The following is an 18588-nucleotide window of genomic DNA, read 5'->3' as shown; positions in this document are numbered from 1 at the left end:
TAAATCCAAATATTGTTCCTACCTAAAATTAATTTTCTGACTCTGCTCCACGATTAAATGAAAATTCACTTCCCTAGGAGACCGTAATTAGCTTTTATATGAATGACTTAAATTAAGGTCATTTAAAATATTTTCTCAAAAAAATCTAGAAAAGTGCTCAACCTCAATGTGGAAAAATATCATCTTTCTCTTACCAAGAACAGCAGTATTAACTTCCATACAGTACCTCCCCATCCTCAGGTTTTACTGATAGAGTCTCTTAAGAAAGGAGCTACAATGCAATCTTTCCTAAAAACCCAATAGCTTAAAAGTCCCAGATACTGCAGGACCACATCAGTAATAACCACATTTCCTCTCAAAGGTTAAAATGTTAAGCTAGAGAATCAAAGTGACAACTCAGGACTTACAGTTGTTTTTCACATTGTACTTAGTATGCAATTTTGGAAAAGATTAGGTCCCAAACCCCAATAATCATACATATTCAAAATTACGGTGAAAATTTAAAAAGTAACCAAAAAGCGAAAAGATGCAATAGCAATCTTCATTGGCAAATATTACTCACTTTTGGACAGTTTTGGTGATTTCAGCCAAAAGCTGAATCCTGAACATCCTGTGTTGTTAATTGCTTTAAAACAGTTGAAATCCAATGTTCCTCTGTATGAGCAGGCATTGCTTTTTACCTTTGCATGACTAAGTTTCATCTCATCTTCCCTACGGTGTCACTCATATACATAGACATTTTAACATCAGATAAAGAACTCTCCCTCTCATCTCCATCCTATGGTAAACAAAGGAGTATTTCATGGTCTGTTGTTTTGCTCTCTTTCCAAATACTATCCTGCATTTCAGGTCTTATTAAATTTTACTCACTGAAATTATGGACATATTCTACCAAATTCTAGGTAGATTTCTAAAAAAAAAATTCTCTAGTTAGAAGGTAAATTGCTTCCAACTTTTTTGGGCAATGAGCAATTCACATTTTTAGGAACAGGTTCATTTTAATCTATTCTATTTGCTATAGGCTCTGAGGAATTCATTCAAAAAAACTGAACAAAGTCTGTCCAAAAGAGACATGTACAATATAAATAAATCCATGATATGGTCTTCTTACTATGAGGTGTTTTATTAGAAATGTCAAGGAACCAGGATCACAGAAACAACTGAGAAAAACCTTAGGAAAACATGCAGATAAATATCAGGGCAATTGAGCAGGAAGTTGGCTTTCCAATGTGGGTTATTTCCCATTTTATATAAATATTATTTTCTCTAAACTCAAGGGAGAATATGAACTGAACTCTCTCGTGACAGGCCACATCTAGGAGAGAGCTCTGCTATTTTACACCATGAGGGAATACTGGAATGTCTTTTGGTCTCCCAGCATCTCTTTTCCTACGTTCTATTTTGGATCTTTCTCATTAAACTGTGAATGCAGGTGAGATCTCAGCTATAAATCCTATTTTAAAATCCATTCCTCCTTCCTCATTTTTCGCATAGATGCTTATTACAGACTTGATTAAGGCTTTTACATGACCATACTGGCATTGCTTTTTTAATGGCCAATCCTGTAAGACTGTAAATTTTAACATGGCATCATCTCACATTATCAAATTCAAATAACTAGAATGGATTATTGTAGCAATCATTGGTTCTTTCCATACTTCTTGGCCCTCAGTATAGCTTTCTTATTCAAAAAGTATGTTCTAGGCACTGTATTAGGTGCTAGGAATAGCAAATCAGGAAAGAAGGAAGGAAGGAAGGAAGGAAGGAAGGAAGGAAGGAAGGAAGGAAGGAAGGAAGGAAGGAAGGAAGGAAGGAAAGAAGGAAGGAAGGAAGGAAGAGAGGGAGGGAGGGAGGGAGGGAGGGAGGGAGGAAGGAAGGAAGGAAGGAAGGAAAGAAGGAAGGAAGGAAGGAAGGAAGGAAGGAAGGAAGGAAGGAAGGAAGGAAGAATCTTCTCTTGGAAAAAACACATATTATTTTAATACATATTAAGTTATAATCTTTTCTGTTCAAAGTCCCCAAAGGAAGAGAAAGAAATCTTATATAATTGCTAGATCATCCTTTGGAATGTTTTTGATAATATTTGGATAAATGTGCATCTAACATTTTTGGATTCACCCAAAGTGATGAAGTGAACTTATGAAACAAAATTTAAGAGGAGCTGTGAATTTTTCCATTTCCATCATTTTGTCCCCTATTTAACTCCATATTGAAAAAAATAATTGTCTGATACAATAGTGAGAGACCTGCCCACTTTTAACCTTACTTGCAAGGCAGTTTAACTGTTTGTATTTTTCTTCCCTAAAAAGTGTATGAGTATACATACACACACAGCATAGAGTTCTTGCTTTGATTACAATAAATTGCAAAGCTTTTGCACAAAATAATTTAAGACAACGATGATAAGGTAAGCTGTCAACAAGTTAAACTATTACTTTGGAATGGAGGAATTGTATTAAATTTACCTGTTTGAGTGCTTCAGTCACGCTATGCCCTAGACATTAAAAATATACCAAGTGTATGTTTTTTATAAATTTTGGTTTGCAGGAGATTCAATAACTCCTTTTTTTTTTTTTTGGCAGGGCAGTGGGGTTAAGTGACTAGCCCAGAGTCACACAGCTAGTATGTGTTATGTGTCTGAGGGCAGATTTCAACTCAGGTCCTCTTAACTTCAGGGCTGGTGCTCTATCCTCTGCGCCACCTAGCTGCCCCCTCAATAACTCTGAAAAAGTGGTATTTTCACCACTTCTACCAGGCAGCTTAACAAAGGCTGATAGAAAACTGAAACTTATAGAACAATTTCAAATAATGCTTTTTTAAAATGTTTAGCATAATGGGGGGAAAATGTTATTTCTGTCTTGAACTTAGAAGATATTTTCCCACAAAAATAGTAGGAGAGAAAATCTCAGGCTAGTCAAAACAAAAAGTCTACTTAAATCCTAATATAGCTGAAATAAAATACTAAATAAATGCTGATTAATTGATAGATGTTTACTTATGCTTTTAGCTACTATGTCCACATGCCATTCAGTAATCCTTTCCAATTTAAACTATGTGCCTAGAGCACATGGACTTAGAAAGGACTTCAAAGGCCCTCTGAACTTGTCTGAGACATAACCCACATGTTACTATCTGCCCACTGCTTGAAAATATCCAGTGTTGGTGAGTTCAACATACCAAGGCATTCCATTCTATTTCTGCTCCTAATTTGTGCATTCTAGGGATGAAGCAGGATAAGTCTTTCTTCTATATAAAAATGATTCAAATATTTACAGACAGCTGTCATGTCTCCTCTAAATCATTTTCCCCCAATATGTTTTCAAGGTTTCTCACAATGCTGGTACCCTTCTTTGAATATATACCAGGGCAAGGATTTCTTTGCCATCTAAACTGATAATTGATATGAAAAACTAAACTCCGCCAGTCTGTCAATTATGTATCATTTGACAGTCTTTCTTTGTGACAAATATGTTTCTAAAGACCTTTACAAATATTTTTTCATTGTATCCTTATAATGGTGTATTGGGAGTAGATATTATTGTTATTGCCCTTTTACAAATGAGGAAAGTGAGGTAGAGATTAAGTGACTTGTCCAGGGTCATACAGCTAATAAATCTGAGGCAGATTTAAACTTAAATTTTCCTGACCAGGCCCAGTACACTATCCACTGTACCATCTGAGCAGTAAAGAATGGCAAGTAGACCACTACATTTAGATTCAAAGACCCTGATTTGAATTTTAGATGTGCCGTGCAGCATAATCAGTGAAGTTGTTTAAGCTCTTGAGGTCTCAGTTTCCTCATCAGTAAATTGGGAGTGGTACTACTCACATAGCATTATTGAGAGCATCAGATAAGAGGATGTTATGTGAAGTGCCTGGTAACCATTTGTAAGCTATTATTATTTATATTTAATAATTATTATTATGTAAACTATTATCATTTCAGTCCTTTAATGGAGACATAATCTAATTGAAGTACGTTCTTCTTTTAATAGTACAGATTAAAACCCAGTCACACTTCATGTATTTTCGGGGGGGGGGCATTAATATGGAAAGCACTCAAAAGTGAGGATGGAGAAGGCAAAGTATTTCCTATGCAGGGGCAAACTGGCCTAGATTGGAAATGGAGCAGGTTAAAGCCACAGCTTCAGTTAGTAGTGCGATTAAGGCAGTAACTACCTGCTGCACTTTCAGTCTGGGCAAGATGGGGAGAATTGAGATGTTCAGAAGGAGAAGAGGCAGGTCCTTAGAAGTATCTCTGAAAACAGCTGCACAAAACATCCAAACTTTGGGACAGTACATTCTCCACACTGGAAGCAGACCCCTACCTTAACTAAGAGTTTAAAACTCAAGTAATTGGCTAAGATCATGACTAAACAAAAGGTGCAAAAAAACTCAGACCATAGAACCTTTCTTTGGTGACACAGAAGATCAAAATATACAACCAGAAGAAGACAACAAAGTCAAAGCTCCTACATATGCAGCCTCTGAGAAGAATATGCATTTGTCCCAGGTCATGGAAGGGCTCAAAAAGGATTCTGAAAAGCAAGTAAGGGAAGTAGAAGAAAAACTGAAGAGAGAAATGAGAGTGATGCAAGAAAATCATGAAAATCAAGTCAACAGCTTGCTAAAAGAGACCCAAAAATATAGTGAAGAAAATAACACCTTAAAAAATAACATAACCCAAATGGCAAAAAAGGTCCAAAAAGCCAATGAGGAGAAGACTGCCTTAAAAAGCAGATTTGGCCAAATGGAAAAGGAAGTCCAAAAGCTCACTGAATAAAATACTTCCTTAAAAATTAGAGTGGAGCAAATGGAAGCTAGTGACTTTATGAGAAATCGAGACACTGTAAAACAAATCCAAATGAATGAAAAAATAGGGAAAAAATGTGAACTATCTCATTGGAAAAACAACTGACCTGGAAAAGAGATCCAGGAGAGAGAATTTAAAAATTATTGGACTATCTGAAAGCCATGATCAAAAAAAGAGCCTAGACATCATCTTTCAAGAAATTATGAAGGGAAACTGCCCTGATATTTTAGAACCAGAAGGCAAAATAGAAATTAAAAGAATCCACCAATCTCCTCCTGAAAGAGATCCCCAAAGGAAAACTCCTGGGAATATTGTAGCCAAATTCCAGAGTTCCCAGGTCAAGGAGAAAATATTACAAGCTGCCAGAAAGAATCAATTTAAGTATTGTGGAAACACAATCAGGATAACACAAGATTTAGGAGCTTCTACATGAAAGGACCACAGGGCATGGAATATGATATTCCCAAGGGCAAAGGAGATAGGATTACAACCAAGCATCACCTACTCAGCAAAACTGAGTATAATCCTTCAGGGGGAAAAAATGGTCACTCAGTGAAATACAGGACTTTCAAGCACTGTTGATGAAATGACCAGAGTTGAACAGAAAGTTTGACTTTCAAATACAAGACTCAAGAGAAGAATGAAGAGGCAAACAGGAAAGAGAAATCATAAGGGACTTATTAAGGCTCAACTGTTTATATTCCTACATGGGAAGATGATATTTGTAACTCATGAGACCTTTGTCAGTATTACAGTAGTTAGAAGGAAAAAATATTTTTTTACAGATAGATATTTGGTTAGATAGAGAGACAGAAAGATAGATAGATAGATAGATAGATAGACAGACAGACAGACAGACAGACAGATGGCACAGGTTGAGTTGAAGATAAAGAGGTGATATCTGGAGAATAAAATTAAGGAGTGAGAGAGGATTATACTGGGAGCAGGAGAAAGGGAGAAGTAGAATGGGGTAAATTATCTCACATAAAATGGTCAAGAAAAGGCTTTTACCGTGCATCTGAAGTGGGAGAAGTAAGAGGAATGAATGAATCTTATTCTCATTGGAATTTTGCTTAAAGAAGGAATAACATACACATTCAATTGGGTGTGGAAATCTATCTTGCCCTACTGGAAAATAGAGGCGAAGGAGATAAGAAAGCGGGGAAAGGGTGAGAGAATGATAATGGGAATAGCAGATTGAGGGATGGGGTATTCAGAAGCAAACACTTCTGAGGGGGGACAGGGTCAAAATACAGAATAAAATAAATGGGGTGCAGGATAGACTGAAGGGAAATATAGTTAGTTTTCCACAACATGACTACTATGGAAGTGTTTTGCATGACTACACATGCATAACCTATATTGAGTTGCTTATCTTCTCAGTGAGGTTGCATGGGGAGGGAGGAAGAGAGAAAATTTGGGACCCAAAGTTTTAAAAGCAAATGTCAAATAAAATTGTTTTCCCATGAAACTGGGTAATAATATATACAGGCAATGGGGTATAGAAATCTATCCTGCCCTACAGAAAAATAGAAGGGGCAGGAGATGAGGGGGGTGGGACAGAAAGGAGGGCAGATTATTGGAAGGGGTGTTCAGAATGCACCATCTTGGAGTCAGGGGAGGGACAAGATGGGGAGAATATTTGCAACTCAAAATATTGTGGAAGTAAATGTTGAAAACTAAAAATTAATAAATAAGAAGAGAGGTAAAAAAATTAAAAAACTAATTTTAGCTTTCCATGGGTATTTTATCTGTGAAAACTTATACAGGGACAGGAGAATTAATTTATTGAACAAGCCAAAGGTGCCATTGATGGCCATCTGCATAAGACATTGAGGAACATAAAATCTAATCTACTTTAGCACAAATTGGAAAAGAAAGTATAGGGGATTATTCACCTTAAGAGATTTACCACCACCATATCTCCCAAAATTGTCTTTGATATGCTGGTTGCCTTTAAGTAGAAAGCAGGTGGCCGAGTGGAAATCTGCAGTTATTTCCAACACTATACAAATGATAAGTCGTATCATCTTATGGGATCATGTGTCTGTTCAGAATTCTATGGAGATACTTATCTCTGAGGGAAAGTCCTACTGCTCATTATCATCAGAAATACTGTAAATTCACAATAATCTCATTTCCCACTTGCTATAATTCTCATTCCCATGGAAGCTGCTCTCCTATGCCAAACTTTCTCAATTTTTTTTATCTATCACTCTTATCTGTTTCTTTAATTCTTCCAGGAATTTTGCTTATTCTTTGAGGACAAATCAAGCTGTTTTGTGTCAATAGTTTGTCAGCTTTTGGCAATGTTTTTCATCTTCAACTTAATTTTCCTTTGTACATTAGTGCAACTAATTTTGTATAATCACAGACTTATATTCACGGTAAGATACCTCCAATCCTCTTTTAAAAATAATAACTATGGCCGAAGTGTGCTCTTAAGAGTTACAACTTTTACATGTTTCTTTGGAATAGTAGCTATTCTTCAAAACACAACAAAAAGATCAATGAAGCATGTGTGAACAGCAATATATTCAGCACTCAACTGATAGAAGATTCATTAAAGAAAGAAGTCTGTTGTCTATATCCAAGTTATGACAGAGAATATAAATATTAATCAATCAATCAATCAACTAGTACTTATTAAGCATCTACCATGTGCTAGGCATTGTTTTTGGCATATAAATAGAGAGAATTAAACCACCTTTTTCAGAATGGATTTACATTTTAATGGAGAACACAAACACAAATAAAAACATATCCAGTATAAACATAATAAAATTGACAAATACAAAAATTAAAAAATGCAAGCAATTTTGAAAGGGAAATGGGGCACATTGGACAAGGCTTCATACAGAAGACTACTATTCATTTCCAGTGATGAGCACTAATGATATTGCCAAAAGAAATGTTGTAAAACATCATATTGAAGATTTTGAAGACTTGTTCAAGAATCGTAAGGCCTCAGGGTTACAAATGGCATTTTCCTCACTGGTGTAATTGAAGATAAAGGGTATAGAAGAAACAAACTGATTTGGGAAGAAAGCATCTGACTAAGAAGGAAGTGTCCAGGAATTACATTTGGATTTCTGGACCATGGTATTATGAGGATAATAGATTTCAGGCAAAGGATGGTTTATATCGACCAAAAATTGGTGAGAAGAAATTTATTAAAACACTTGCAAAAAGGCCTTTAAATGAAAAAAAGATAATGTGGAGAAAGAAAAGTGGCTACTCATATGGACCAATCTAGATAACACAGAGAGCAGCCACATTGAAGGGAGAATTTCGGATGAAATGGCCATTAGTTCACAGGAGACAAAAATCTAAGAGAGAAGCCAGTAATAAAATATCTATACACAAATGCCTAATGATTAGGCAGTACTGGAAGCTCTAATACAGTGGGAGCAAAAGGGGTCTCATACTACAGATATTGTTGAGTTTTGATGGGGCAAAAGACATGGCTGAAATATGACTCTAAATTAATATACTTTATACTTAAAAAACAAGAGAGTAGGGAGAGATAGGGAGGAAGAAAGTAGTGTTCACATATTAAGAAGGCGGATTCATGTGAGGAAATTCAAGACCTGTAGTGGGACAGTTAGGAAAGCATGGTAGAGAGCATTTGGGTGAAGGACAATGGAGGGAAAATAAAAGTGATTTTGTCATTGGGTGATACTACACAAAGCACACGTACAGAAAGAGGAAATAAATTAGTAATTTGAGGGGGAAAAAAGTCTGCCGCAGAGTCATTAGTGACATAGGGTTTCAATTATCCAGATATGTATTAAAACTCTCAATCTTGTCTAAATCAGAGAAGCTAATAACTTCTAGATTTATATTAATAACAGTTTCATCCTTCAAAGTGTATAGAATCCAGCAAGAGGACTTCCTATTTTGGACTTTTGATTCTATTATTGACCTGATTCTCATTAACAGGGAGAGACCAGTTGTTTTGATGGAAATGATGGAAACCCTAGCAACAGTTGTAATTGTTAGATATTTTAATGTGAAAGAAAAAGAAAAAGAACTAAGTCATATTCTGACATATACCTTAGATTTTGCAAAGGCAAATTTAAAGTAGTTTTTAAGATAGGGGAAAAGAATAACGAGAACTAAGATTCTACAGTGAAAAGAGAAAGATAGAAAATCTTTAACAATTCTAAAGACATGAAGGGGAACAATTCCAATGAGTAAGAAAATTGATTTTTCTGAAGAGTCCAAGGTAGCTGCACAGGGAATTCACCAACAAGCTTAGATTTTTCTTTTCAATTACAGAAAACAGAAGCATGGATAGATAACAGAAAATTAATATTAGTGTGGAGTGATGCTTTTAAAACAGTGTCAGGAGTGCTAATACTCTCAGCTTGTGGGTAAGAAGGAAGATAAAGGAAACAAGAAGAGATAAGTTTAGAAACTGGGGGGAAATGAACTTCAAAAGAGGATAACAATTTTTTCTGGCATAGATGAGATGGTGGTAACTGACAACAGAGAGGAGGCAAAGCTTCTCATTTCTTATTTTGTTTTTAATTTTCTCTACCAATTAGAATATCTTTGTGCTGGAAAATGCAAAACAAAAAATGCTAAAGTTGACAACTAACATAAGCAAGGAGATAGTAAAAGAGCACCTGATGGAAGGATCATAGATTTAGAGTTAAAAGGAACCTTAGAAGTAATCTAGTCCAACCCTCTCATTTTACAAATGAGGAAATTTATGCCCAGAGAGTCTGAATGACTTTCCCAAGATCACACAGGTTATATGAAGGAGAGCTGGGATTTGAATACAGATCCTATGACTATACATCAATATCTCTTAATACTATGTCATATAGTCTTCCTATCCTAGATAAATTCAAATTATTTGGTCCAGTGAACATTATTATTGAGTACTGGAAGAACTGGAGATATGATGAATAGGCCACTGCCAATAATATCAGAAAGATTCTGGAAAGAAGAATAGATACACTGGAAGTGGAGAAAGGCAAATATTGTCCAATTTTTTGAAAGGAACAAAACAGTGTTCAAAATTTAGGCTAGTGAATTTTATGCAATAAATGGATCTTAAATTGGGGCAGAAAAAACAACAATAACATCAGAAGCATAGAGGAAGAAAAGGATGTGTTAGACAGCAGTTCAGAAAAAGATTTGGGGGTTTTAGTGAAACATAAATTCAAACTGAGTCAGCACTGTGAGGTGAAAGCCAAAAATGCTGTTAAAGCTAATTCCCCTTAACTAAGAGAAAAATAACTTCCAGAAATAAGAAGATGATGCTCCCTTTCTGTATTGAGACTTCATTAGATCTCATCTGGAGTATTATGTTTCATAATGGGCCCCACAGTTTAAGGAGGAAATTGCTAAGCTATAAAGCATTCATAGGAGGGCAACCAGTATAGTGAAGGACCTTGAGTCCACACTACATAAAGAATTATTGAAGGAACTGAGTGTATTTGAGAAGAGAAGACAGTATTCATGGGAGACATGATAACTGTCATTTGGAGAAGAGATTGGAAATGTTCTTTTTGACCCTGGAGTGTATCAGGTACAATAAGTGGAAGTTCCAAAGATGCAAATATAGGCTTGATGCCAGGACAACCTTCCTCACAACTAGGGCTATCTAAAAGTGAAATGGGGTACCTGGAGAGCGAACAGGTTTCCTCTTCTTGAAAGTCTTCAAGATGGCTGACCACTTCTTAGCAATGTTAATAATGAGAATTGCTTTTAGCTGGACTTTATGCCTGCTGACATCCCTTCTAAAGCTCAAATTATTTAATTATATAATTCCTATTTTTGATCTCCTAATTAAGTGCTTTTGAGAGGAGATAAGAAAGAGAGACATTCGAATCCTATGCCTGACATACCATTTACTTTGTCAGTGCCTGGAATACTGAGGAAATTGAAAATCAAAACAGTTCAAATATGGAGCCTTTTCTGATTAAAAGGTGAAAGCTGGTGAGTCATTTTTGATGCTCTCACCTCATCTATGGTACTGCCAGCCACATGGAACATTTTGTGTGCTATAACAATGACTAGGCACCAACTTCCCCTTCTCCTGTTCCCATGATCTAATCTAAGACTATTAAGCTCTCTGCTGGCCAGAGTGCAGACCCCACTCAAGTAAAATGCCTGAGGAAAACTCCAGCCTCTCTCAGATCATTGGCCATAAATATCATCCTTTAACAAACTTCATAAAAATACATAAAATTCTTGTGTAAACCATTCTTTCCTCTCTATTATTGAAGCTAGCTTATGAGAAAATCACAATAAATGCTGCAAAATGGTGGAAATATTGTGAATACTTCTTTCAAACAATTCCTATGAACCTTAAATAGGATTAATCCAATCACCCTGTGGAATTGCCATTTTTGCTATAATAAATGGTATAACTCATACATCACTGACTGCTGAAACCTAAAACTTTAATAGTTTCTAGTTTGACCCATAAAATATTCTTGATAATTTAGATTATCATGAACTAATCAAAGAACGGTATTAAAAAGTACTCAAGTTCTGGTAGCCAAGATGGTGGAGTAAAAAGGTAGTTGTTCTCACTCTCCTCTACAAACCTCTGAAAACTCAGAAAATATCACCCCAGAAAAAAACCCTGAAACAGCTGAACTAGAAAAAGACGGGGGAGCAGGAGTCCAGCAGTCCAGCAAATGTGTCTCCCAGTGCCTCAGCAAAAATAAAGGAACTACAAAGGGTCCCAGGCAGATAAGTACCCTGCAGCATTCATCTGCAAGGAGCTAAAGAAAGCAACCTAGAGTCTTCCTAAGATCCCAGCCTTGCTGATTCCAACCCAACACCAGGTAAGCTGTCAGAACCCTACAGCCTCCAATTGTCAACCAGGAAGAGATCCTGAAGCCCAGGGGGAAGAGCAGTCAAACAACAATACCTGGACCTCTGAGTGCCTCAGTGAGGGCAGGGGAATGATGGGAACCAGCTCAGAAAACACCAGGTGCTTCAGCACTCTACCACAAAGGAATCTCCCAGTGCATTAGCAGAAACGAGGGAGGCAGAACTGCAAGGGGCCCCAGGCAGATAAACACCCTGAAGCACCCATCTAAAAGGAACTGAAGAAAGCTAAAGGAAAGGAAAAGCAGGCAACCTAGAATTGCCTGAAGGTTCCAGCCTTGCTGACTCCAGCCCACCACCAGGTAAGCTGCCAGAACCCTACCACCTCTAATTGCCAACATAAGAGGCCCCAAAACACAAAGCCAGTGACCACAACCTAGGCTCTCAACACAAGAAGCTTGGGTCACTGTTCTCTCTTCCCCAGCAGGAGAGCTCAATCTCGTTAAAGTCCAGGGAATAAAGAAACACAATGAGTAAAAAGAAATGTACCATAGATTCACATTATGAAAAGAGTGAAGATCAAGACAGAAATTCTGAAGAGAATAAAACTGTCAACAAACCCACATCTGCAATATCAAAAGGAAATATGAACTTGTCTGAGGCCCAAAAAGACTTCTTAGAAGAGCTCAAGAAGGATTTTAAAAGTGTAATGAGAGAGGTGGACGAGTCCTTTAAAAATACAATTGGCAAATTGGAAAAAAAGAGTACACTGAAAAAAACAAGGCACTAAAAAACACAGTTGGCTAATTGAAGAAGGAAGTACAAAAACTAACAGAATAAAACCATCTGTTAAAAACTAGAATTGGGCAAATGAAAAGTAAGGATTGTATGAGAGAGCAAGAATCAGTCAAATATAAACAAAAACATGAAGATATAGATGAAAACCTAAAATACTTCATCGGTAAAACAACTGAACTGGAAAATCAACTCAGGAGACACAATTTAAAAATTATTGGACTACCTGAAAATCATGATGAAAAAAAGAGCCTGGACAGTATCTTTCATGAAATCATGTAAGAAAACTGCCAGGAAGTCCTAAAACCAGAAGGTAAAGTAACCATAGAAAGAATCCACCACTTAGCAGCTCAAAGCAATCCACAATTGAAAAAGCCAAAGGAGTATAATAGCAAAATTCCAAAATTACCAGATGAAAGAGAAGGTGCTGCAAGCAGCCAGAAAGAAACAATTTAAATATCATGGAACCACAGTAAGGATTACACAGGACCTTGCAGCTTCTACATTAAAAGATGGCAGGTTGTGGAACATGATATTCCATAAGGCAAAGGAGCTTGGATTGCAGCCAAGGATCAACTACCCTGCAAAAAGGAGCATTATTTTTCAAGGGAGTAGATGGATATTCAACAAAATAGGAGACTTCCAAACCTTCCTGATAAAAAGACCAGAGCTCAACAAAGAGTTTGATCTTCAAGTACAAGATTCAAGAAAGACATGAAAAGGTAAATGGGACAGAAAGATACAATATGTTGTTAATAAGGGCAAACTGTTTACACCCCCTACAAGAGGAGATGACATTTGCATCTCTTGAGAACTGTAGTGTTATTTTACCATGTTAAAGGAGTATATATAAAGGGGGTACATATTAGTTGACTTTGATGTAATGATAAAAAAAATCTAATGAAGTGGGTTAAATGGTTCCAAGTAAGTGGATTAGTCTGATCTTAGAAAATATACTGAGAAAGGAGGAGGCAGAGAAAGGTAAATTACATTATAGGAAAAGACACAAAATCCTATTAGAGAAGGGGGAAAGAAGGGAGGGGGGTTAGCATTGTTTGAACCTTACTTTCATCAGATTTGGCACAAGAAGGGAATAACATGATCACTTATGTATAGAAATCTAACTTGCCCTATAGGCAGTAAGAGGGAAAAGGGGAAAGAAAAGGGAGGGTGAGATAGAAAGGAGGAGGGACTGAAGCAGGTAGTGGTCAAAGCAAAATACTAGTGAGGGGGAGAAAGGAGAAAGGAGAAAGAAAAGCATAAACGGGGGGAAAGGATAGAGAAAAAGACACAGATAGTAATCATAACTGTGAATATGAATTTGATGAACTCTCCCATAAAACGAAAGCAGATAGCCAAATGGGATTAAAAACTATAATCCTACAATATATTGTTTACAGGAAACACATTTGAAAAAGAGTGACACATACAGGGTAAAGGTAAAAGGCTGGAGCAGAATATATTATGCTTCTTCTGAAGTAAAAAAAAAGCAGGGGTAGCAATCCTGATTTCAGACAAAGCAAGAGCAAAAATAGATCCAATCAAAAGAGATAGGAAGAAAATTACATCCTGCTGAAAGGCACCATAGACAATGAAATAATATCATTACTAAACATATATGAACCAAATGATATAGTATCCACATTCTTAGAGGAGAAGTTCAGGGAGTTACAGGAAGAAATAGACAGCAAAACTATGCTAGTGGTGGACCTCTACCTCCCCCTCTTTGTACTAGAGAAATCTAACCACAAAGTAAACAAGAAAGAAGTGAAGGAGGTGAATAGAATATTGGAAAAGCCAGGTATGATAGACATCTGGAGAGAACTGAATGGGGATAGAAAGGAATATACTTTTTTCTCGGCAGTACATGGCACAAACACAAAAATTGATCATGTACTAGGGCATAAAAACCTCACAATCCAATGCAGAAAGGCAGAAATATTAAATGCATCCTTTTCAGATCATGATGCAATAAAAATTATATGTAATAAAGAGCCATAGAAAAATAGACTAAAAAATAATTGGAAACTAAATAATCTAATCCTAAAAAATGATTGGGTCAAACAAGAAATCATAGAAATAATCAATAACTTCATTCAAGAGAATGACAATAATGAGATAACATACCAGAACTTATGGGATGCAGTGAAAGCAGTTCTTAGGTGAAGTTTTATATCTCTAAATGCTTCAATGAATAAAAGAGAGAAAGAGGAGATCGGTGAATTGGGCATACAACTAAAAAGAAACTAGAAAAAGAAAAAAATTAAAAATCCTCAATTAAACATCAAATTAGAAATATTGAAAATCAAGGTGAGAAATTAAGAAAATTGAAATTAAGAAAATTATTGAACTAATAAGTAAAACTAAGAGCTGGTTTTAAGAAAGAAAAAACAATAAAATTGGTAAACTTTTGGTTAATTTAATTAAAAAAAAAGAAGAAAATCAAATTACTAGTATCAAGAATTAAAAGGGTGAAGCTACCACCAAGGAAGAGGAAATTAAAACAATAATTAGGAATTATTTTGCCCAACTATATGCTAACAAACTTGACAATCAATGAAATGCATACACATTTACAAAAATATAAATTGCCCAGATTAACAGAAGAGGAAGTAAAATACTTAAATAACCCCATCTCAGAAAAACAAATTGCACAAGCCATTGATGGACTCCTCAGAAAAAAATCTCCAGGGCCAGATGGATTTACATGCAAATTCTATCAAACATTTAAAGAACAATTAAATCCAATACTATGTAGAGTATTTGGGAAAAATAGGTTAAGAAGGAGTCTTACCAAATTCTTTTTATGATACAAATATGGTGTTGATACCTAAATCAGGAAGTGTCAAAATAGAGAAAGAAAATTATAGACCAATTTCTCTAATGAATATAGATGCAAAAATTTTAAGCAAAATATTAGCAAATAGATTACAGCAACTTATCACAAGAATAATACACTATGACCAGGTAGGATTTATACCAGGAATGCAGGGTTGCTTCAGTATTAGGAAAACTATCAGCATCATTGAGCATATTAACACCAAAATGAACAGAAACCACATGATCATCTCAATAGATGAGCTTTCCCCCAAATCCCTCCAAATACCTACAAAAATAGGCTCTAAACAAATTCTAATGCAGTAGAACACACAAAAAGAAAGAGGGAAGCAAATTTCCAGCCCAAGACAATCTGGATGACTGATCAGAAAGGTATATCGTGCTGGTCTGGTAGAGAAGCACAATGTGATATTGGTGCAGGACACAGCAAACTTGGAGCAGGCCTCAGAAGACTGAATCTTGGGCAGCTGTGGTGGTTTCCAGGCTTCTCAACCCAAGAACACCAAAGACTACTTAGGTCAGTGGGAAAAGTCTTTTTCTGCAGTGAGAGAGGAGCCAGGTCTCAGAGCCAGCTCCAGAGCACTGAGCACAGAGCACTGGCGCCGGGGTGCTGTCTGCATCCTGAGCTTCTGGCCCACAGGCTGAGGGGGAATCGAGTGGCTGATCGAAGGAGAATTGCAGGGATATCTTTGCCAGTGCCAAGGAAGGAATCTCTTGCTTTGCCCTTACTTAGAGCTGGGTCACGGTTCTGGGTGGAGGACCAAGGGCAAGGAGGAGTGCTGGCATGGTGGAGCTTGTACTGGCTGTGGAAAAGAAACCATCCTCACAGTTCCAGAACACAAAGGAGTGCTTGTGGTCACTAATAGACAAGAGCACAGGCCAGGAAAGGAGTAAACCTATGCGCCCCTTATCATACCACCTTGCAAGAACTGAAAATTTATAGGTCCCTACAAATATCTCTGAAAACAGCTGTACAAACCCCTGAAGCCTGGGACAGTAAGTACATTCTCCACATTGGAAGCAGACTCTTACCTTAACAAAGAGTTTAAAACTCAAGTAATTGGCTGGGATCATGAGCAAGCAGCAAAAGAGTCAGGCTATTTTATCTTACTTTGGTGACAAAGAAGATCAAAACATAAAAACCAGAAGAAGAAAACAAAGTCAAAGCTCTTGCATCCAAAGCCTCTAAGAAAAATATGAATCAGTCCCAGGCCTTGGAAGAGCTTAAAACGGATTTTGAGAAGCAAGTAAGAGAAGTAGAGGAAAAACTGGGAAGAGAAATGAAGTGATGCAAGAAAATCATGAAAAACAAGTCAACCACTTGGTAAAGGGGGCCCAAAAAAATACTGAAGAAAATAACACCTTAAAAAATAGCCTAACCCAAATGGCAAAAGAGGTCCAAAAAGCCAATGAGGAGAAAAATGCCCTAGAAAGCAAAATTGGCCAAATGGAAAAGGAAGTCCAAAAATTACTGAAGAAAATACTTCCTTAAAAATTAGAAGAGCAATTAAGCTAGTGACTTTATGAGAAATCAAGACACTGTAAAACAAATCCAAAAGAATGAAAAAGTTTGAAAACAAATTGAAATATCTCATTGGGAAAACAATTGACCTTGAAAATAGATCCAGGAGAGAGAATTTAAAAATTATTGGACTATCTGAAAGCCATGATCAAAAAAAGAGCCTAGACATCATCTTTCAAGAAATTATCAAGGAAAACTGCCCTGATATTTTAGAACCAGAGGGCAAAATAGAAATTGAAAGAATCCACAGATCTCCTCCTGAAAGAGATCCCCAAAGGAAAACTCCTAGGAATATTGTAGCCAAATTCCAGAGTTCCCAGGTCAAGGAGAAAATATTACAAGCTGCCAGAAAGAAACAATTCAAGTATTGTGGAAACACAATCAGGATAACACAAGATTTAGCAGCTTCTACATTAAAGGACACAGGGCATGGAATATAATATTCTGGAGGGCAAAGGAGATAGGATTACAACCAAGAATCACCTACCCAGCAAAACTGAGTATAATCCTTCAGGGGAAAAAATGGTCATTCAGTGAAATAGAGAACTTTCAAGCAATCTTCATGAAAAGACCAGAGCTGAATAGAAAATTTGACTTTCAAATACAAGACTCAAGTGGAACATGAAGAGGTAAACAGGAAAGAGAAATCATAAGAGACTTATTAAGATTGAACTGTTTACATTCCTGCATGGAAAGATGATATTTATAACTCATGAGACCTTTGTCAGTATTAGGGTTGGAGGGGGAAAATTATATGGATAGATAGATAAATAGATAGATAGATAGATAGATAGATAGATAGATAGATAGATAGATAGATAGATAGATAGATGGCACAGGGTGAGTTGAAGATTAGGGGGTAATTTCTGGAGAATAAAATTAAGGGGTGAGAGGATTATACTAGGAGAAAAGAAAGGGAGAGGTAGAGTGGGGTAATTATTCTCACACAAAAACAAAAAAAACAGAAAAGAAAAGGCTCTTACAGTGGAGGGGAAATGGGGAAAGGTGAGAGGGAATGAATGTGTCTTATTCTCATAGGATTTGGCTTAAGGAGGGAATAACATACACATTCAGTTGGGTATGGAAATCTGTCTTGCCCCACAGGAAAATAGGGGCAGAAGGAACAAGACAGCAGGGGGATGATAGAGAGGAGGGCAGATTGGGAAAGGGGTAATCAGAAGCAAATGCTTCTGAAGAGGGACAGGGTCAAAAGAAAGAATACAATAAATGGGGGGGCAGGATAAGATTAAGGGAAATAGAGTTAGTTTTTCACAGCATGTCTACTATGGAAGTGTTTTGCATAACTGCAAATGTATAACCTATGTTGAGTTGCTTGCCTTTTCAATGAGGGTGGGTAGAGAGGGAGGAAGGAGAAAATTTGGAACCCAAAGTTTTAAGAACACATGTTTTAAAAAAAGGTTTTCCCATGCAACTGGGAAATAAGAAATACAGGAAATGGGGTACAGAAATCTATCCTACCCTACAGGAAAACAGAAGGAGAAGGGAATAAGAGAAGTTGGGGAGAGATAGAATAGAGGGCAGACCAGGGGAAAGGGTATTCAGAATGCATGCCATGTTGGTGTGGGGGGAGGGGCAATATGGGGTGAAAATTTGGAACTCAAAATCTTGTGGAACTACGTGTTGAAAACTAAAAATAAATAAATTTATATTAAAAAAACCTAAAAAAATAGATTCAAAAAAAAAAGCTTTTGACAAAATACAACACCCATTCCTGTTAAAAACACTAGAAAGCATAGGTATAAATGGAGTCTTCCTTAAAATAATAAATAGCATATATCTAAAACCTTCAGCAAGTATTATATGTAAT

The sequence above is a fragment of the Phascolarctos cinereus genome, unplaced genomic scaffold (assembly GCF_003287225.1).
Source record: "Phascolarctos cinereus isolate Bilbo 61053 unplaced genomic scaffold, phaCin_HiC Scaffold_1;HRSCAF=81, whole genome shotgun sequence".
Lineage (NCBI taxonomy): Eukaryota > Metazoa > Chordata > Mammalia > Diprotodontia > Phascolarctidae > Phascolarctos > Phascolarctos cinereus.
This window is presented reverse-complemented; position numbering follows the sequence as displayed.